The 23,120-nt window shown below is 42.8% G+C and overlaps 1 long non-coding RNA gene and 1 other non-coding gene across 2 annotated transcripts; both read right to left on the bottom strand.

The window, feature by feature from the left end:
• Positions 1–1,085: 1,085 nt before the first annotated feature.
• Positions 1,086–1,158, bottom strand: TRNAK-CUU (transfer RNA lysine (anticodon CUU)). The gene has a single exon. It is a non-coding gene; the product is annotated as a tRNA-Lys (tRNA).
• Positions 1,159–11,575: 10,417 nt separating this feature from the next.
• Positions 11,576–21,538, bottom strand: LOC126071570 (uncharacterized). Its single transcript, XR_007516351.1, has 4 exons — positions 19,788–21,538; positions 14,855–15,060; positions 13,875–14,110; positions 11,576–12,329 (listed from the first exon to the last, which is right to left on the bottom strand). It is a non-coding gene; the product is annotated as an uncharacterized LOC126071570 (long non-coding RNA).
• Between the last annotated feature and the right edge of the window lie 1,582 nt (positions 21,539–23,120).

The raw sequence follows: 23,120 nt of genomic DNA, 5'->3' as shown, positions 1-23,120 counted from the left end.
TGTGTGTGTGTCTACTGTGGGGACTTGCGTGTTGCTGTGATGCTGGAAGCTATGCCACTGGTATTCAGATACCAGCAGGGTCACCCACGGGGGACAGGTTTCAGCTGAGCTTCCAGCCTAAGACAGACTAGGAAGAAGGACCCGGCAGTCTACTTCTGAAAAGCATTAGCCAGTGAAAACCTTATGAATAGCAGCGGAACATTGTCTGATATAGTGCTGGAAGATGAGCCCCCCAGGTTGGAAGACACTCAAAAGATGACTGGGGAAGAGCTGTCTCCTCAAAGTAGAGCCGACCTTAATGACGTGGATGGCGTAAAGCTTCCGGGATCTTCATTTGCTGATGTGGCACGACTTCAAATGAGAAGAAACAGCTGCAAACATCCATTGATAATCGGAACCTGGAATATACGAAGTACGAATCTAGGAAAATTGGAAATTGTCAAAAATGAAATGGAACGCATAAACATCAATATCCTAGGCATTAGTGAGCTGAAATGGACTGGTATTGGGCATTTTGAAACGGACAATTATACAGTCTACGATTCCGGGAATGACAACTTGAAGAGGAATGGTGTTGCATTCATCATCAAAAAGAACATTTCAAGATCTATCCTGAAGTACAACACTGTCAGAGATAGGATAATATCCATACGCTTACAAGGAAGACCAGCTAATATGACTATTATTCAAATTTACGCACCAACCACTGGGGCCAAAGATGAAGAAATAGAAGATTTTTATCAGCTGCTGCAGTCTGAAATTGATCGAACATGCTATCAAGATGCATTGATAACTAGTGGCGATTGGAATGCGAACTGACAATGTAGAAGGTCCTAATTCTGCTGGTGGAGCTTCGGTTGCAAAGTGGGTAAGACCTCTCGGCTGCTTATCAAAAGGTCGGCAGTTGAAATCCACCAAAGTTCCTTGGAAACTCTATGGGGCAGTTCTACTCTGTCCTATACGGGTCGCCATAAGTCAGAATTCGCTCGGTGGCAATGGGTTTTTCTTCTCTCTCTTTTTTTTTATTCTCTTGGTAAGCAGCTAGAAAAGATTCTGTGACAATGGAAGGGGGCATAAAAGGCGCCCGCCCAACGTGGGGCTCGAACCCACGACCCTGAGATTAAGAGTCTCATGCTCTACCGACTGAGCTAGTCGGGCACTGCTGTTTTTCGCTTTCTACATAATTATCATTGTCTTCGGAGCTAGAGTCATAATTACTCGTGTGAAAGTAATCCCTGACTTTACAAATTCAAGGACACAGTCTCACCTTTTCCCACTGAAAAACTCAAGGCTCAAAGCCAGAGCTTGCGCAGGGTCCGGCGGACTCACTGTATGTGGGAGTCAAGAGTTCTGAAACCCTGATATTTCCGAAAATTCCTTCTGGACCTGGTCACTCTGAGAACCCGGTTTCGAGAACTCTGGCTCCGGAAGAGCGCGAAAGGAAGGGGATGAGGGCCGCGAACAACCGCGGGGAACAGGAAGAGAGGGGAAACTTGCTCCTGGGACTTTGGAGCTGCAGCCCAAGCTCCCTCTTCGCGGTCCCAAACCCTTTTCTCCCCTAACTCATGACGGGGGAGGGAGCAGAGGGAAGAGGGCGACGCGTTATGGGAAGCAGGTCGTATAAATTTGGGAGCACTATTTTGTTTTTATATACGAAAATTTTGTGTGGACTGACTAAAAGAACATATTCTTTGCGAATAAAGGTCCCACCGAGATTTAAACGCAGGTCGGATTCAGGGCCTCATGAATACTTGCTCGGGGGATCCTTGGCTCCTCTCCCCAAAGTGTTAGGGCAAATTGCAGGTTGAGCGGCCTGCGGCAAAGCCAATACAGAGACAGGAGGAGGTAAGCAGTAAGAAGGCTTTATTGAATACCGGTATTCAAGAGAGAGAGGGAATTAAACTCCTCCCAAATTCTGTCTGCTCTAAAGGGTTGATGGGAAGGTTTTATATGGGAAAGATTAGGGTTACCTAATGTTTTGAGCACTAGTCCACAGATGGTTTTATACATCACAAAACAACTACAAAAACTCTTTATTAAACTAAAGATGAACATGTCAGGCATCTGGACTTTAATCAGTATATTTCTAACAGGCTGAAAAACTCTCATAAGAATCTCTGGGCTAGTGAAGCTGTTTTGCCAAGTCCACTGTGGCTGAGACAGGGAGCAAGAAAGAAAGCCTTTTGTTGGTTTGCAGGCTGAAGGCCATTTCTCAAGAGAACAAAGAAGAAAAGAGACCAAAGCCACAGGGGCTGAGATAGCTCTGCACCCCTTTGGAAGAGACCAGTATAGCTGGTACAATTAAATGTTTAGAGATTACTTAGAGCATCATTATGACATTAGTCATGTCAAGCTCTTAATCACCTATTTTGAATAGGGGAAAACATGTTGTAAGGTATTAGGGTGTTTGTTGTGTTTAAGAGTGGAGCAGGCTGCTCAGCTATATTTTGAACACAGCCTGCACCATTTTCCAAGGACTAGAGATTAATCACAGTTTGTACAGCTATACTAAAACAAATGAGAAAATATACTCTCTCTACTATTAAAACACTAAAGAAAATGCATTTTCGCTACTTCAAAAGCATTCAGATCCCCAGCCTCTAAAAGGTTGTAGCTCTGGGGTCATCCCCTAGAAGGGTCCTCTGGGCTGCTCCCGTGAAGGTGGAGGAAACTGTCCTTGCAGCCTTGGTTACTGCTTCCGCAGATTTTCACTTTTTCCTGAAGCTCTCTCCGTATGGCTGGTGGAAACTATCATTCACCAATTCTTTGACTGCGCTCCTGAGAAGCTGCCTCCAGCAAAAGCACAATAACTTTTGAAGGACTGGGCTGCAGAAGGAAGTTTCAACTACATGGCGTGAATGGGATTTGAACCGAAGGTGCTGAGACCATAATGCAGAGTCTTGACCACTGTATCATCAGAGCCACTCGCAGGAATCCTACCTCCTCAAGGAAAATGGATGCACACGTCCTCAAAAGACTCATCCAAAAATATTCGTAGCAGCCTTGGTCACAAGCAAACACTAGAAATAACCCAATTGCCCACCAATACTGGTGTATTCACACTTTGGAATAACCTGCATTAATGTTGTAGAAATTAACTAGTGAAGCAGGCAGGCAAAAATGTGGATGAATGTATTCCCAAAAACACGACTCTGCTTGACTGGGGAAAAAAAAAAAAAAAAAAAAGCCAGGTACTACAAGATATACGTTCATTAACGTGAACTCCAAAACACTAATCTCTGGTGACAGAAATCATAAGAGTGAACAACTAAACGTGGGCGGGCGGGGATGCATTGGAAAAGGGTTCTACAGACCTTGCTGGGATGATGGAAATTTCCTATAACTTGATCTGTGTGATGGTTATATTTACCATTTAATAAGCCGCCCAGTTAAGATTTTTACATTTGGCACTATGGGAGTTACATTCGAAGAGTTAACTGTTGGCATAGACATGGGGGACAGAGGATGGAGTAAGACTGTGTAGAGCATGGCAAGGGGCTTGGACTATATTTTCAACTCACTAATAATTCATTCTTTAGTCTAAAAAAGTCATACTGATAGCTGAAATATCTCAGTCAGAAAAATGGTTATGACCACATGTCATTAGACTCAGTGAGAGGCAGCATTTCACCTTCTTCTCACTCGTGGGGAACATCTATGGTTTCTGGTTCACCAGACCCCAGGCTTGTGCACTATTGGGTTTCTTTCGCTTCTCCTGACTCGCAGCTGAGTCCTGCCGCTCTATGGCCTCAAATAAGGGGTGCGGCCTGTGCAAGAACTAAAGGCAAACCTCAGGAGGAGTCAGTTCGTGCCAAGACAGACGCCTGACACTGCCGAGGTTACTGCGGCCACCACGAAGAGTACCAACCACTCACTATCCGATCACCGCAGGCCATAAACTTGCAAAAATGGTGCGTTTCCTTGAATATGTTTGAAGTGAAAACATTCACAATATTTCCTCGCTTTGCTGTTGAATAGCTAGAGATAGTTCGCTTTTCTCTCTTTCAAGCCTTCTCTCGGTTCCCTCCCTCGCCTGCCTCCCCATTCTGCTACTTCAGAAAAACCGTTCTCTACTCCCAGGATCCCAACTGAGTCCCCGCACAGGGTCCCCCGGAGGTCTAGTCCTCACCCACGCCTCCCTGTTTTCCTTCGCTCCCCTTCACTGTTCCCCTTTGCCCCCTTATTTTCCCAGCTCCCGCCCCACCGACGCCAACCAAGTCGAGCCGGGGGCGCCCAGCGGCGCGGGCGGGCGGAGCAGAAGAGGCGAAGGGACTTCCCGAAGCCCACGGGGCTCAGCTAGTCGTGGGCCCCGCCCGGGATGGACGGGGGTCGCAGACTAGGGGGTCTCTGGGGGTCGTTGACTTCTGAGGCGGGAGAGGAGTAGGGAGGGCGAAGTCCATTCGGTGCCCCTTCTAGCTCGGGACTCACCGAAAGCACAGGTTTCAAATGTGAAGAAGAACGCGATTTGTCGCCCCAACCCCTCTGGTTTTTCGAGGCTGTGGGGCCAGCGCAGTTGTGCCAAAGAAAGCGGGTGGCATCGGGGTTAGTAAGAAATCCCCGTTTACTGAGACCAGGAACGCTGGCTACTGAAGGCTCTGTGGTGCAGCCCATTAGTGCGTTCCGTAGTTAACGGAAAGGTTGTTCGAGACCACCCCGGGAAGTGGAGCGCTCCTTTACCCTCCTGTTCTCTCATGTCCTCCCAGAAAACAAATTAGGAGTACGCCTGGGAATCCGGAAATGCTTGAAAGAATAAAATCATCATTAAACGACCTTTTCCCAGTGTTTATGTGTACTATTATTTATTGAACACTTCCATCATTCTTGTACACATATCTTTGGCGACTTGTGCAAGTATTTCTATAGGGTATAGTCTGGAAGAGCAACTGCAGAAGAGGCACTATGCTGGGGCAATCTTAGGGCTCACCTTGTTTCCTGGTTTTGAAGGGTTGTTCGCCCCTGTTGCCTGATTTCCAGTGTTTTGAAAACCGGTGTTTCGTAAAATTCGTCTTTTTTTGTTCAGGAGCCCCGTTGTTGCAGTGGTTAAGAGCGCTCACCTGCTAACCCCAAGTCCGAAGTTTGAACCTACCAGGCGGTCTGCGGGACAAAGATGTGGCAGAGGGAGAAAGATGTGGAAATCAGCTTCCATAAAGATCACAGCATTCGGTAAAAACGCTATGGGGCATTTCTAGTCTGTTGTATAGGTTTACCGTCAGTCGTAATCTACTCGACCGCAACGGGTTTGGTTTTGGTTAGTCCATGTTTGCCAAAAGTGGAAGGTGTATGTTTGAATGTTTTTTTCATCTGAGTTCAATAGTTGTATAAATGTGTATTTGCATTTCAATTTATTTTTCCAACTCAATGAGTCATTTCCTTAATACCTTTGCCAGCACAACAAATTTTTTACACATCTGTGGTGCAATGAGTTCCTTTATATGGGCTTTTGCCTTGGTTCTTTGGAAAAAACAGCTGTAGAGGTATTTTTCTTGGCCTTGATGAGTTGTTACTTTTTCCCTAGTTCTTTGCAAAAACTACTTGAGGGACCTCCAAGGTCGCTTTCTAGCCCAGACGGCTATTAACTTTTGCCCAGGAAAGAAGCTGGTCTGTACAGGGAGAAAGACCTGGTGATCTGCTCCTGTAAAGATTAGAGCCTAGGAAACCTCATGGGGCAGTTCTACCCTGTCAAGTGAGGTCACTATGAGTCAAAATCCACTTGATGGCACCTCACAACATGTTTGGTTAAAAATTGTAGATAGACATAGAAGTCTCCATGTTGCAAGCACTAATACAACAATTGATGCAGGCAGGGATCATCAACAAACATTAAAACTTTTAAGGATTCACAAGTGGACACAGTGTATTTACACGCTCTCTAAGTTTCATCCCACAAACTATCTAAAAATTACAAAGTGAAAAATGTCTCTTTCCAGTGGAGAGGACAGACACATCCTTACACTAAGAATCAGTAACAGTGATGAACACACTGACCCCTCTTTCCTTCCTGACAGGGTGCTGTACAAAGCACAGGGCATTACATATGTAGTGTTCTCACCCAAAGAGTTCAGCTTGATCAGAATGTAGGGGAAGACAATGGGTCTGCCCTCTTCAAAAACCACAACAAAGGAGTAGGAAGGGAGTAGGGAGACAGTTCAATGTAATTAGGAATAAAGAGATGTAACAATCAAGTGCCATTTAGGAGCCTTGATTGGAGGTTGGACAAACAACAACAGCACCACAACTCTCAACCTGCCCTTGCTCTGGCCTTCTGGCCCTAGCACCCTTACTCTCACTCTCCTGATATATTTGTATCAATCTGTCTATCTATCTATCTATACAAAACAATGGATGAAATTTGTATCTGCACAGTATGTTAGGTATTCCCAAAGTGAATTAATATTGATATTCTTAAGTTTGATAATTGAATTGTGTTACGGTGATATAGAATAATGTTCTTAATCTCAAGATATACATGCTGAGGTATTTAGGAGTTTTCTTTTTGTCTGAATTTACTAAAGAAATACGTATGTTTGTGTGGGCGTGTGTACAGACAGAAAGAGCAAATGAATATCAATTGCTGAACTTAGTAAAACAGTGTGAGGTGATCATTGTATAATTCTTTCAAATTTTTCTGTAGGTTTCAAAATTTTCCCATAGTTGCTGGGGGTGGGGACAGGATGATTGTAAAATATGGCAGGCTGTGAAGAGCTGGCAGAATCCTGGACTAAAATTGACTCCCTATGGGTCTCCTTCTTGCTGGACGATGTGACCGTCCCCGCTACCACTCACTGCTACAATAAAAAAAGATCACTAATCTGCTGTACAAACTCATCTGAAGGGATCCCTTCCTGCCACCCAGCATTTGGGAGAAGTGTCTACTTCGTCCTTCTTCCTTGAATCAGCCTATTGTAGACTGGAAGTCTGGTAAGTTTGAGGCTACTTTGCATGTTTCAAAGTTTCTGAAAAAGATATCCTGCTTTTATACTTGATTTCAAAAGACAAATCAACGGTTATGAGAAATTTATTTCCAGGGAAAAACAAACAAAAAAAAAAAAAAACAACAAACAGGAGAGTAAAATTATTTGCAACCTCCTAGTTTCATCTGGGAGACCTCAACAGAGACCTCTAGGATGGAATATCTCCTGGAACTGTACAGGAAGGTTTTTCTTCATCACGTGTGAACAGCAAGCTCTGAGGATCCTTCTTTGGTGCACAGTCTATCGCTGTTTCTTTGAGAACCCAGGCTTAGACACGTGTGAGTCTGCTGCCTTGATTACAGGCACCTCGCCACAAGGACAGATGGTGTTAGCTCTGTTCCTGGGTGTGAGACCCAATATTGTTTTTCTAAGTAAAACCAGGTGCTTAGTAACATTGAACTTTGGAAGGAAGTGGTGCATCTAAACTGGGTTGTTATCACTCTGAGGTATAAATGTAGTGGATGTATTAATGATGGAATTTCTTAGATTAGCTTGGAAAAGAAAACTTTATAATTTTGATATCTACAAAGAAAATTTTAGGCAACAGAGCATGTATAAAATAAAGTTTATTTTCAGAGATTTTAAAACCCTCAACTTTCAAAGGAAATGGACATGTGCCAAAAAGCTGATGAATAGTCCGCAGTGATATTATTATTCCCAAGTCCCTGAGATTTTCTTCCAGCTGCTGCTAACTCCTGCCATCCACAGGCTGGGACTGGGGAGGGAAAAGGATCTGGTTCTTTCAAGATTATCTGTGAATGTAGTCAACAGTGCCCTTCGGGCAGTTATCGCATTAGGAGGCTGAGGGTTTGTGGTTTCTGCCTTGAAACCAGCTGTTTGGAGTAAAAATCCTAAGTGGCTGTGACTTTCAATTTTCATCTTGCTTTCAGGTTTGGACTTTCACTTGTTTTGTTGTGTTAGTTTTGGTCATCAATTTGGGAACTTAGCTGAAGTTTTTGACTATGCACTGTTGAAATTAGACAAGATCTTTTCATAGTTTCAGCATTCGTTGTCACCTGAAACAGAAAGGAAGAAATCCAGATGAGAATCTTCTATCATCCCCTGCTAAATGAGGCTAGAGTGAGAAGTGGTGATGGAGGCCAGGTGTACACTGAGTGCAGTTAAGTGGATGAGCTCCAGTTTGGAAGGAGTTAGTGACGACAGCAGGTTAGAGGAAATGTGCTCTGAAATATACTTAGATCCCATTCCCTGGTGCTGGTGATAGCCCTACTCAAAGATGCTGCATATGGGTTGGTTAGATCCCTCCTCAGCTGTCAGTTTACTCTCTATTGTACTCTTCCGGAGGAAAATGAAGACCTCTCACACCTCCCAGGAAAAGATGTGGGTAGCTCTCAAGCATGAACTTTCAGAAACAGCTGATTATAGGAGAGAATATATTCAGGAAAATCTCCCTCCTAAATTCATGTCCTAGTCCTTATAAATCGGTGGGGTGGTGCCAAGGGAAGAGTCCCAAAATGTGTAAAGGAGCAGGGACCATTCAAGTATAGTTCTACCTTTTGCAGATGAGGAGACAGGTGTGGCAAGAGACTAAGGACCAGCTAAACCTAGATGACGTACAAATGAGAAACTGGGACCAGAACCCAGGACTCTGGCCTTTTCATCTGCATCTCAGAGTTTGGAGAAAGGGAGAAGAAAGGCTCCAATCTGGATAAAGTCAATGAGCACCAGAGGCTATTGGGTCATCTTGGTAGGGAAAGGAAAAAGGCTTTACAGAAAGGGCTTGCAAGCATTCTTCTAAAGAGATCAGGGAAAAAAAGAAATCATCAGAGAGAGAAAAATGGGAATTAGCAGATAAAGAGTGAAGCTTTAATCTTGAACCAATCTGTTTTACCCCATGGAGGCCGATATTCTCTAAAGTGACTTCCACATCAGGTTGTATCTTAGGGGAATTTCTAGGAATATGTTCAATAGATAAACTAACAGAATTTTCAAGTGAAAAACTATTAACTTATTGTTTTTAGGTGGTCTCTGTAATCTGATTCATTTCAAATGAGTTTTTAAGGGAAAAAATTTTTTTTAAAACTGTGGTGATAATATACACAACTAAACATATGCCAATCCCATAATTTCTACATATATATTATTGACATTGATTACATTTTTCAGATTTTGCAACCACTCTTACTATCCTTTTCCAAATTATTCCATCACCATTAACGTAAACTCAGTGTCTCCTAAGCAAAAACTCCCCATTTCCTGCTCCCTTCTACCCCTGGTAACTAATAACTTTTGATTTCTATATACTTCCTTCCCACTCATCTGACCGTCTGTCAGTGGAATGAAGGATTCCATTGCTGATATCAGAGGATCTTGGCTGAAAGCAGAGAATAGCAGAAAGATGTTTACCTGTGTTTTATTGACTACACAAAGGCATTTGACTGTGTGGATCATAACAAGTTATGGATAATATTGCGAAGGCTGGGAATTCCAGAACATGCAGTTGTGCTCATGCAAATTCCGTACCTAGACCAAGGGGCAGTCACGTGAACAGAACAAGGGGATACTGTGTGGTTTAAAATCAGGAAAGGTGTGCATCAGGGTTGTATCCTTTCACCATACATATTCAACCTGTATGCTGAGTAAATACACCGAGAAGCTGGACTGTACAAAGAAGAATGCCGCATCAGGATTAGAGGAAGACTCATTAGCAACCTGCCATATGCAGATGACACAGCCTTGCTTGCTGAAAGTGAAGAGGACTTGAAGCACTTACTGATCAGGATCAAAGACTACAGCCTTCAGTATAGATTACATCTGAACATAAAGAAAAGAAAATTCTCATAACTGGACTAATAAGCAACATCATGATAAACAGAGAAAAGATTGAAGTTGTCAAGAATTTCATTTTATTATTCATTTCCACAATCAATGTCCATGGAAGCAGCAGTCAAGCAATCAAAGGACTTATCTGCTACAGAAGACCTCTTTAAAGCCTTAAAAAGCAAAGAAGTCATTTTGAGGACTAAAGCGTGTTTGAATAAGCCATGGTATTTTCAATTGCCTCATATGCATGTAAAAGCTGGACAATGAATAAGGAAGACTGTAGAATTGATGCCTTTGAATTATGGTGTTGACGAAGAATAATTGATCACAGAACGAACAAATCTGTCTTGGAATAAGTACTGCCAGAATGCTTCTTAGAAGCAAGGATGGCAAAACTTCACCTCATGTACTTTGGACATGTTATCAGGAGGGACCAGCCCCTGGAGAAAAATATCACGCTTTGTAAATAGAGGGTCAGCAAAAAAGAGCAAGATCCTCAATGAGATGGACTGACACAGTGGCCACAACAGTGGGCTTGAACATAACAATGATTGTGAGGATAGCACAGGAGCAGGCAGTGTTTCGTTATGTTGGACATAGGGTCACTATGATTAAGAACTGACTTGACAGCACCTAACAACAACAACACGTATTTCCTTACTTTGTTTAAGTGAGATCATATGGTATTGGTCCTTTTGCAACTGACTTATTTCACTCATCATAATGTTTTCAAGGTTCATCCATGTTGTGGCATGCATCATGACTTCATTTCTCTTTATGGCTGAGTAATATTCCTTTTTGTCTATCCATTCATGTTGATGGACATTTCAGTTGTTTCAACATTTTGGCTGTTGTGAAAGTGCTGCAGTCAACATTGGTGTGCAAGTTTCTGTTTACTTTCGTGCTTTCACTTCTTCTGGGTATATACCTAGAATTGGGACTGACGGGTCATAGGTCATGTGGTAGTTCTATGTTCATTTGTTTAAAAAAAAAAAAAACCACTGAACTGTTTTTGTTTGTTTTTTAAGTACTTTATGCCATTGTGTTTTTGTTTTTAGTTGCCGTTGAGTGGATTTCAACTCCTAGTGACTCCATGTGACAGAGTAGAACTGCCCCACAAAGGTTTCTCGGCTGTAATCTTTTCAGAAGCAAATGGTCAGGTCTTTCTCCTGTGGAGCGACTGGGTAAGTTTGGAACCGCCAACCTTCAGGTTATAAACTGAGTGCTTAACTGCTGGCACCTATAGATTTCCTTTTACGCCATTGTAGAGAATGGGAAATGTAAATATGTAATATGTTCCCTGAACGTTTAGGTTTTGTTTTTTTTCCTGTTATAGTCTCTTTGGAGCCCTGGGAGCAAAGTAGTTAAGAGTTCAGGCTGCTAATCAAAAGGGTTAGCAGTTTGATTCTACCAGCCACTCCTTGGAAACCCTGTGGGGCTCATCTACTCGGTCCTACAGGGTTCTCTGAGTCAGAATTGACTTGACGGCAGTCAACAACATAGTCTCTTTAGGTAAGTAAGTCCTAAAAGCTCTTTTTGGGGGTTTTGTTTAATAAAAAATGTTGGTAAAAAGCAAGTTTTTCAAATTGCAATTCTGAACCATGAGTAGGTTGTAAAATCAATGTTGTGACTAATTACAGGTTTTATTTAAAGAATCAGAAAGGACAATACTAGGATCCATTACATGTAGTGACCACAAAAATTTTTTAACATATGCTGGGTCACAAAGAATTATATATTTCTTACTGCATCTTGTGATCAAAAAAAGGTGGAGTGACTCTATTCTACATAGACAGTTATATTTCTAATGTATCCTCTACTTTTTTCTCTTCTCTTTTTTCGATGTTATATAAAAACAAGACTGTTGAGAAAGGAATGCAAATTTCATCAACAGTTGATGTTCAGCCTTTTCTATGAAGTAGCCACACCATTGGAATACTCCAACGCTAGTGACCTGAGACCCTACTAGACCAATCATCTCTCTCATCTCTATCTGCATATTAGAATCACCCAGGGAGGTTTTTAAGAATACCACACCCACTGCCGAGAATAATGATGCCCAAATCCAACTCCACACCATTTAAATCAGAATCTTTAGGTGTGGAGTCAAAGAATTTGCGTTAGTTCAAAGCTGACCAGGTTCTTCCTAGTATCGCCCAAATTCCCACCATTATCTTTGCTTCTCCACCTCTCTTCCACCATAGGCTTCTTTCCCGTTGGACTTAAAGATTTTATTCTTCCTTCTCACAGTCTCAGGTAAATCACTGTCTCATTTGGACTTCCAAGATAAACATTGTACTGATAGCTCTTGTTTTCCTTCTATTTATCCATCTGAATCTTTACAAAGCTGGCCTTTAGATTCTGTTTTCCCAAAGCCAGTTCACGACAAAGGTCTCCTCAAGTCAGGTAGATGGAATTCATACTCCAGCATCTGTCAGTCAGTGTTAAGTGCTTTTCAGGCAGAGAGCAACTGATTGCTGTGGGACTGACATAAACACCCAGGTAATTTCAGGTCCCTGAGCCATCAGGCAAAGTAGTTCCAGTAGTTTTAGTGTAGTCCTCCTCAGAAGGGTCCTTGAAAGCAAGAGGAAATCGTAAGCATGAGAGTGAGAAAGGGATCCAAGGTGGCTGCTGTGCAGGGAGGGATAACGAGGTGGATATTCCACAAAGCAGGAACCCAGTAAATATTAAGTCTGGGGGAATAAAGGCAGTTCCAGGATACTTTACGAGCTTATAAACACTTTTACCAATCAAGATATCCTTGCTTTTTTGTTTGTTTGTTTCTCAGTAATAAGAGTTACACACCATAATGCAACTGGGATGTTATACTTTGAATACAACAAATTCAAACTTTGCAAAGGATCAACATGACCTATACTTTCAGTATTTTATCACTTTTATTTTTTATCAGTTTGAAATCTGGGGCTTTTGCCCTTTTTCAGGTTTATATCACCTTTCTGGTCTTCACAGTTCATCAAAGACTACTGACCTGGAATCTAAATTAAAAACACAGGGGTGTGTCTGTGCAGAGACATAAATACTCTACACGTGTGGTCTGGGTGCTCTGAGAAGTATTCCAGGAGCCCTCAGGTTGGTGTTTAGAGAAGTGGCCTGGCATGCCTTCCTGAGCCCCCCTCGTAGAGTGTTCCTGATGTAATGAATCATTGCCATGTCTGCCACCTGAGCCAGGCAAAAAATTAAAATATTTTTTGTTCCCCAGCTGCTGTCTGAACTTCTCCAGTCTTCATTTCCACCACAGAGCTGGTTGCTAGACCATGGTTGTGTGTCCCACTACTATTTTTACACGGAACCTACTCCAGTCTCTGAGGAGAGAACAAACAACCAGGTTCCACCTGTCCTCCAAAGTCAGAGGACTACAAGGGTGCCTCCATGTCTGCCCCTGTTCTGCTTACTCAGGTGTTCTCAGGGGTAATTTTCTCTATAAAAACTGTTCCAGTATAAATCAACTTTACCATCAGCAGGTTCTACTATACCCAGTGTTTCAACTAACCCCAAAACAGTGAGGGACTTTATTCTTTTTTCAGAAACACCCAGGATCATTACTTCATTTGATGTCTACAGCATTCACAGATTTACAAATGAGGAAATAGAAATCCAGGAAGGACAAATCCCTTGAAGAAAGCTACTAAAGACCAAGCCCAAGCCGAGCCCATTGCTGTTGAGTTGATTCCAACTCATAGCAACCCTATAGGACAGAGTACAACTGCCCATAGGGTTTCCAAGGAGCAGCTGGTGGGTTCGAACTGCTGACCTACTGGTTAGCTGCCGAGCTCTTAACCACTGTGCAACCAAGGCTCCTTAGTAAAGACAGCACTGATAAAAAACAAACAAGCAAAGAAGATGGGATGGCTGCTGCCTCCAACACCAAAAGCCTGTGATGAAGGAGCCAGTTATAATAACGTCACCTCCAGTTCTATGTGTTTCCTCGCTGTACTCATGCCTTGCCCATCTTGATATAGTCATGGCCCCTAGAGTGTGAGACGAAAAGCAGGGCATCTGGTTAAAAAGTCACTCATAGAGTTGTGGAGGCATAGAATCTTATGTAAGATTAGGACCTTGGTAGGAGCTAAGGGTCTTCAGAGCCTGTGGTCAACTTACCCATAGTGAGTTTGCTCATGAGGCACTCTGCCAGCTGGCTTCCTTGGGCCAGTTGATCACAAAATCTCTGTCTCTGGTAGTTGGAAATGTTAGCATTCCTGATGAAGTCCTTAAAAGACTTGATTGTATTTTTCACATACTGTGTGAAAAGGTTACATCCACCAATCCCTTCTTATATTTTCTGACATAAATGGATCAGTTCTTGAGCCTGAGCCTGAATTAGGGAATCGTATTTCCTAAGATGGAAAAGAAGAGGAAAATATAAGAGTGAGCACAGTGAATGATAGGCTATGACAGTTTCATCAGAGACATCTCTTCAAATACCCCTAAGAACTCTCCAAGTTTAATTCCTACACAAGGTGTTTGACTTTGCTGTGGCAGAAGGAATGAGGAAAGAGCCTTGGGTATATTTGTTTTACTAACTTTGCTTTCAAACGATGCCCCTTCAGTTCATCACTTCAGCAAGCTGACACACAACCTTAACCATCACAGCCCACCTCTTGTCAAATTGGCACCTGTACACATCTCCCGAAACAATATAAGATCGCTAAATAAAGAAAATTACAAAGTCATACTTGTGCCTAACATGATACATCTAACATGCCTACAACCAAAAACACACTAGCCCTGTGTACATCTTATATTTTATCAGTGAAAAAAACAAAAATATTTGATGCAGACACACAAGGAAGACATACCCGTAACAGTTACAGGCTTCTTTTCTGCAACTTGGCACATGGTCACAGCTGGTATTTAGAACTACCTTCTTCCTCCACCCATTCCATATTCCCTTTCCACTCACCAAGCACCTCAGCTGGTCATTGTTCTTTGCCTGCTGAGGTGACCTAAACCTTCATTCCTGAAGGGTCTGGACTATTAGTAGTCATGTTGGAATTGGGTTGCTGTATTTTTCAGTGACTTTAATAATACTAAGAGACGCTTTAAGGGATCTCCTGTATTGCAGAAATACTCTTCTTTACCTCCATTATGCAACATCAATCCAATTTCTCCTTCGTTCTCAGGGTCAACCACACCAGCCAATGTGGTAAATCCCTTGGTTGTCCGTTGATCCAAAGGAATAAGTAGGCCAAATGGCCAGGTGGTGTTCTTAAATTCCAGTTGAGTGGGATCTTTGGTGTTTCTTCGTGTGGGACCATTCCTCCCTTTGGAACTAAGATGTCTAGACCTGCAGAGCATAGGGTCATGGGGACAGGGAGCAAAAATTTTGCAAGTGGGTCAATAGAGGTAACAGTGAATGGTGCCAATCCCTTCTCCACCCCTTGATTCCTGGAGCTGTGAATCCTGCCTATGGGAGAAACAGCACCATGTATTGGATGCTGGTTTAGAACATATATAGCCTCCTGGAGAACATTGCTTCAATCCTACAATGTTGTGCCAGCTAGGTGGCACCATAATTGTGTGTTTAGAAGGCCATTCCATTGTTCCATCAAGCCGGCTGCTTCAGGATAATAAGGAACATGGTAAGACCAGTGAATTCCATGAGCATGGGCCCATTGCTATACTTCATTTGCTGTGAAGTAAGTCCCTTGATCCAAGGTGTTGCTCTATGGGATTTCATGACAGTGGATAAGGCATGTTATGAGTCCACTGATCTTAGTTACGTGTGCAGGGAAGCATAATCTGTATCCAGAGTAAGCATCTATCCCAATAAGAACAAAACTCTGTGCTTTCTATGATGGAAGTAGTCTGATGTAATTAACCTGCCACCAGGTTGCTGGCTGATCACCTCGAGGAATGGTGCCATATCGGAGCCTCAAAGTTGATCTCTATTGCTGGTATATTTGGCATTCAGCATTGGCTGTAGCCAAGTCAGCCTTGATGAGTAGAAGGCCATGTTACTGAGCAATACAGACCTCCATCAATGCCACCATGACCACTTTTTTCATGAGCCCATTGGACAATGATGGGAGTGGCTGGGAAAAGAAGATGACTGGTTTCCACAGAATAAGTCATCCTATTCTCTTGATTTTTTTTTTTTTTTTATTCTCTTGATTATTAAAATCCTCCTCTGCAGAGGTCATCCTTGGTGACCATTCACATAAGACACATAAGACTCTTCATTCCTTTGGTCCAATCAGAGAGATCTATCCACATACCTCTTCTCCATACCTCCTTGTCTCCAATTTCCCAGTCATGTCCCTCCCGAGTCCCTGACCATCCAGCCAACCATCGGCCACAGCCCCATGAATCAGTATACAATGGCACACCTAGGCATTTTTCCTTCAAGGCGAAGTGAATAAGGAGGTACACTGTTGAAAGTTCTGCCTGTCGGGAAGATTTCCCTTCACCAGAGTCCTTCAGGGAAGTCCCAGAAATGGCTGCATTGCTGAGGCTGTCCACTTTCGAGGGGTGCTTGCACTTGATGCAGAACCATCTGTCATGGATTGAATTATATCCCCCCAAAAATGTATGTATCAATTTGGCTGGGCCATGATTCCCAGTATTGTGTGATTTTCCTATATGTTGTAAATCCTGCCTTTGTGATGTTAATGAGGGAGAATGGGTGGAAGTTGTGTTAAGGAGGCAGGACTCCATCTACAAGACTGGATTGTGTCTTGAGGCAATCTCTTGAGATTAAAAGAGAGAAGCAACCAGAGGGACAGGGGGACCTCATACCACAAGGAAAGCAGTGCCAGGAGCAGACTGTGTCCTTTGGACATGGGCTCCCTGTGCAGTGAGGCTCCTAGCCTGGGGGAAGATTGATGAAAAGGCCGACAGAGAAAGAAAGCCTTTCTCTGGAGCTCATGCCCTGAATTTGGACTTTTAGCCTACTTTTTTGTGAGGAAATTAACTTCTCTTTGTTAAATCTGTCTACTTGTAGCATTTCTGTTATAGCAGCACCAGATGACTAAGACACCATCTATAAACCACGCATAAGTTTTCTCTTCCTCACTCAACTGATCACAAGGAACTGTCCCTGAGGCTATAGGTGCAGCCTGGGAGAGGCAGGTAATGTGATACAGGTGGAGACAATAGACATTAGGACCATTTCCTCATGCAGCTTACTTGTACCTTCAGATCCTGCTCAAGGCCGATTTGTATACACCATTTTCATTTAATGATGTCATGTTATGTCTGAGTTTATGGCTCTGTGGGTCAGACAACATCCAGCTCATGATGGTCAACTCCTGCTGCATGGTGACTTGGTGGCTCATTGTTAAGCAGTCTCTACTAAGGCCCAGTAACAAGCCAAAAGCTGTTCCTCAAAATGAAAGTATTGTCTGCAGAGGATGGCAGGGGTTTGCTCCAAAATCCTAAGGGTCTGCACTGTGATTCACCAATACAGGCCTGCCAAAGACTCCAAACAGCATTTCTATCTGCTACTGACACTTCAAGCTACATTTTAGCAGCCAGATTATATGGCCCAAGAGGCAGAGTAGCTTGAGGGCAGCCTGAAATTTTGTGGGATTAATTTCCCATCCTCCAGCATGCAAAAGTTTTACCAATAAATTCAGAATCACTGACACTTCTTCCTTAATACATCCATTCGGCATAATGTCATCAGTGTAATGGACCAGTGTGATGTCTTGTGAAAGAGAAAAGCAATCAAGTTTCCTACAGACTAATTTATGACATAGGGCTGGAGAGTTGATATACCTATAAGGTAGGAAAGCGAAGGTGTATTTCTGGCCTTGCCAGCGGAAGGCAAATTTCTTCTGGTGTTCCATCAAAACCGTAATTAAGAAAAAGGCATTGGCCGGATCAATAGCTATGTACCAGGTAACAAGAGATGTATTAACTTGCTCAAGTACTGAAACCACATCTGGAACAGCAGCTGCAATTGGAGTCACCACCTGATGAAGTTTATGATAATCCACTGTCATTGTCCAAGATTCATCTGTTTTTTGCATAGGCCAAGTAGGCGAGATGAGTTGGGATGTCATGGGAATCATCACCCCTGCAGTCTTCAAATCCTTGATGGTGGCAGTGGTCTCTCCAATCACCCTCCAGAAATGTGGTATTGCTTTTTGTTTACTATTTTCTTAGGTAGGGGCAGTTCTAATGGCTTCCACTTGGCTTTTCCTATCATAATGGTACTTACTCCAGTTTTCAGAGATCCAATGTCGGGGCTCTACCAGTTGCTGAGTAAATCCATTCCATTATGCATTCTGGAACCGGGGAAATCACTACAGGATGGGTTCGGGGAACCACTGGACACACTGTGTGATGAACCTGAGCTAAGTCTCAAATAATGATCTGGTATCCAGATGGCCCTACTCTGACTCGTGGACCACAGTGAAGTTTTGTGTCTCTTGAAATTAGTGTAATTTTAGAGCCAGTATCCAGTAATCCCTCACAAGTCTGATTATTTCCTTTTTCACAATGAACAGTCACTCTCATAAAAGGTCATAGAACACTTTTCGGAAGGCTGGGAGAAAGATTAACTGTATAAATTTTTGGCAGTGTAGTGCTGTCCTTCTTCAAGGAGGCCAAGCCTCTGCTATATTCAAGGGATTGTAGATCTATAAACTGGTTCAAGTCTGGGAATTGATTGAGGGACTGTGACTCTCTATTCTGGTGATTCAAGTTAGACTGCAGCTCACTTGACCTAGAAATCCTCTGCTTATACAGATGAAGTAAATATTTAGTAGATTTCCCATCTATTTCATTGGTAGGGACACCATGACTAAGCAGCCAATACCATAAGTCCATGCAAGTCAGACTAGAGCTAATTAATGTTTTGGCACCACTGTTCATTACAGTAACCAAGCCCACCTTGTCTTTGTCAATCGGGTGCCAGCACTTAGCCCCTACCACCACAGGGTCCAAGCAGCCCCACTGTAGTTAGGTGTCTTAATTCAGTTTGGGACGTTCTTTTCTTGTGTTTCATACCTCCTCCTGGGTCACACTTTGTACTTCACCTTTTGTGGCTTGCTGGGACTTAAGTCTAATCTAGAAGCAATAAAATGGGTGTTGTGGATATGTTCTGAGAATATTCAGCAAAGTTTTGTAAGGCATCTGCCTCAGATGATGCCACAGGCAATGACCCAGATGCTGTTCTGGTTGATATCTCAGAAAAATGCTCTTCAGACACAGCTGAGCTAATCTCATCAGATGGGAGTGGAGGGGGTAATGGTTTTACTGGGAAGGGTGGTTTTGCAGACAAAGATGAAATAGTCTCTTCAGATGGGAGTGCAAAGGCTGGTTCTGTTGAGTGATTCAATGGAATTTAAGGGCTCATTGTCCCCAACTTCCTGATTATCTGCCCACATGTCACCATCTCAAGTTTCAGAATCCAATTTATTCCCAACCAATGCCCCCACTTTAACTTCAGGCACCATTTGAGGTTGGAAATTCAATTGGCATTGTAATTCAGCCACTCTTACAGTAAGACTGTAGGTTTAGTTTTTCAGCAATATCAGCTCTCTTGCTACAAGAAATAAGGTTTTCTTTCAGAGCCTGTGTGACAAAGTTGAGGTCATTTATGTGGTGCTTGAGCAGTGATTTTGAAGCTCTGTGCTCATCTCTTCCTTTCACCACTTTGTCTTGCTAAAGTAGAACTAACCAATCAGCCTCCTTATACTTCTCATTCTGACGAAATCGTAGAAAAGTATGAAACATGATCGCCTAGAGCCTTGCCTCTCACCAAGACATAATCTATTGGTGGTGATATTTTGCATATTTCTGTTGCCACCTCACTCCATGGATTAACAGTGCCCTCTTTACTACTGGAAGGAAAACCATCAATATTTTTAAGACTAATAAGACTTGAGAACCAATTTAGAAAACTCATCCTTACAATTTTGTTTCTCCGGAATCACTCTAGTACCAAAAGTCTTAGGCTGGGTTCTCTAGAGAAGCAAAACCAGTGAAGTGTGTGTGTGTGTGTGTGTGTGTGTGTGTGTATAAAGAGAAGGAGATAAATAGATTTATCTGAAGGAAATGGCTCACGAAGTCGTAATAGCTGGCAAGTCCCAAGTCTATGGGTCAGGTGTCAGACTGGAGGCTTCTCCTGAATCATGCAGCTGCGAGGGGTGACGAGCCCAAGATTGGCAGATCAAACAGCAGTCAGCTGGCTCACAGACCCCAGATGCTGACAAATCCAAGAGGGGCAGGTAAGACGGCAGGCTTCTGGCTCACAGGCTGTGGGAGCTGATGAATCCTGAGATCAACAGGGATTACAGCAGACTGATGGCTCAAGTACCAGATGTCAGATGATGACAACCTGGATGCACAATTCAGAGTGAGCAAAAGCCAGTGAACTTTACCAGAATATCCATATATACTGGGTGTAGGCTACATCCCCGAGGAAACTCCACTAACAACTGATTGGCTTATCACATCATATTCCATCGTCTAGATGATTACATTATATCACAAAATAGAGTATATATAAGTTCTTACATAACTGCCAAATTACATCATTACATAACTGCTAAACTACATCATTAGATAACTGCCATACCACTGAGAATCATGGCCCAGCCTAACTGGTGCATAACTTTAACCATCACAGGTCTCTATCTTGAATGGGTGCTCTGTGAGATTAAAGACAGTGCCATGTGTTAAGGAACTCACGGCACCCCGTGGAATATAAACACATAAGTAAGCATTCAGTTCATAGTTAGAACTGGGTACTCCTAAAGCTGGACTAGACGTTTATACTCATCTACCCTTTCTGATACCTGAATCTTCCCACTTTTGGACTATGAAGAGGTCGTCTATAGATCATCTTTAAAATTCTATTCTCTGAGTTCCAGAGGAAGTAAAGACAGACTAGGGAGAAGTGAGGGCTCCACACTTATGGCGCTGTCATACACTGGGTTCTCTAAAGAAGCAAAATCAGTGAAGCATATAAATATACAGAGAGAGAGAGAGATTTATATCAAGGAAATGGCTCACATGGTTGTAGAGGCTGTAATATCCCAAGACCATGAGTCAGAATAGAGGCTTCTCCTGATTCACATAGCCACAGGGGCTGGGAAACACAAGATCAGCATGTTGGAGAGCAGGGCTCTTGCTCACAGGCTGTGAAGATCAATGAGTCCCAAGATCGGCAGGCAAGACCACAGGTAAGCTGCTAGCTCAAGTCCCAAGAACTAGAGTTCAGGAAAACAGGAGCCAGCTGCAGGATTTAGAATGAGCAAAAGCCCCTGACCCCTGCCAGAACGTTTGCTTACACTCAATGCAGGCCACATGCCCAAGGAAAGTCCCCTTCAACTGACTGGCTACATCAGATCCCATAATGGGGGTGATCACATATCAAATCTCAACAGGGAAGTGGCCACAACATCACACAAGTGCCAAAAACTCAGAATCATAGCCCAGCCAAGTTGACCCAAATCTTAACCATCACAGGCCCCTTTTATCAAGTAACTGTGTTTTAGTGTGTCTTACACATTTGAGCCTTTGAGATCTCATTTCAACACTGCATTAATAAAAAAGTTTTGAATGCCACAGTCTACCTTATGTCTGAAACTTTCTGAGCATAGGAAATGCTGGTCCTCAGCAAATTAATAAATAATTTTCCGGGCAATATTTTCTCAATTATCTGTCTACCCCATGGTCCTATCAGTTAATGCCCTATATACTATAATACTTAGAAAAAAATCAAAGTTGGGGAGGAGAAACCTTTTTATCAGGAAAACTTGAAAATTATCTTTTGTAGCAGAAAATGTTAGTCTATTAATGACAACCACCATTCTGACAAAAAAATAAGAGAAAGCATAATAATTATAGCAAATATTGTTTTTTTTAATTAATTTTTATTAAGCTTCAAGTGAACATTTACCATTCCAATCAGTCTGTCACATGTAGGTTTACATACATCTTACTCCCTTCTCCCACTTGCTCTCCCCCTATTGAGTCAGCCCTTTCAGTCTCTCGTTTCATGCCAATTTTGCCATCTTCCCTCTCTCTCTATCTTCCCATCCCCCCTCCAGTCAAGAGTTGCCAACACACTGTCCAGTGTCCACCTGATTTAATTAGCTCACTCTTCATCAGCATCTCTCTCCCCCCCACTGACCAGTCCTTTTCATGCCTGATGAGTTGTCTTCGGGGATGGTTCCTGTCCTGTGCCATCAGAAGTTCTGGGGAGCATTGTCTCTGGGATTCCTCTAGTCGCAGTCATACCATTAGGTATGGTCTTTTCATGAGAATTTGGGGTCTGTATCCCATTGGTCTCCTGCTCCCTCAGGAGTTGTCTGTTGTGCTCCCTGACAGGGCAGACATCGATTGTGGCCGGGCACCAACTAGTTCTTCTGGTCTCAGGATAATGTAGGTCTCTGGTTCATGTGGCCCTTTCGGTCTCTTGGGTTCTTAATTGTCGTGTGACCTTGGTGTTCTTCCTTTGCCTTTGCTCCAGGTGGGTTGAGACCAATTGATATATCTTAGATGGCCGCTTGTTGGCATTTAGGACCCCAGGCACCACAATTCAAAGTGGGATGCAGAATGTTTTCATAATAGAATTATTTTGCCCATTGACTTAGAAGTCCCCTCAAACCAAGTTCCCCAGACCCCAGCCCCTGCTCCGCTGACCTTTGAAGCTTTCATTTTATCCCGGAAACCTCTTTGCTTTTAGTCCAGTCCAATTAGGCTGACCTTCCTTGTATTGAGTGTTGTCTTTCCCTTCACCCAAAGCAGTTCTTATCTACTGATTGATCAATAAAAAGCCCTCTCCCTCCCTCCCTCCCTCCCCCCTTGGTAACCACAAAAGTATGTGTTCTTCTCCATTTTTTCTATTTCTCAAGATCTTATAATAGTGGTCTTATACAATAATTGTCTTTTTGTCTCTGACTCTTTTCGTTCAGCATAATGCCTTCCAGATTCCTCCATGTTATGAAATGTTTCAGAGATTCATCACTGTTCTTTATCGATGCGTAGTATTCCATTGTGTGAATATACCACAATTTATTTACCCATTCATCCATTGACGGACATCTTGGTTGCTTCCAGCTTTTTGCTATTGTAAACAGAGCTGCAATAAACATGGGTGTGCATGTATCTGTTTGTGTGAAGGCTCTTGTATCTCTAGGGTATATTCCGAGGAGTGGGATTTCTGGGTTGTATGGTAGTTCTATTTCTAACTGTTTAAGATAACGCCAGATGGATTTCCAAAGTGGTTCTACCATTTTACAATCCCACCAGCAGTGTATGAGAGTTCCAAACTCTCCGCAGCCTCTCCAACATTTATTATTTTGTGTTTTTTGGATTAATGCCAGTCTAGTTGGTGTGAGATGGAATCTCATCGTAGTTTTAATTTGCATTTCTCTAATGGCTAATGAT

Source organism: Elephas maximus, chromosome 3 (genome assembly GCF_024166365.1).
Source record: "Elephas maximus indicus isolate mEleMax1 chromosome 3, mEleMax1 primary haplotype, whole genome shotgun sequence".
NCBI lineage: Eukaryota > Metazoa > Chordata > Mammalia > Proboscidea > Elephantidae > Elephas > Elephas maximus.
The sequence above is the reverse complement of the archived record's forward strand: the minus strand, read 5'-3'. Positions and strand labels throughout refer to the sequence as shown.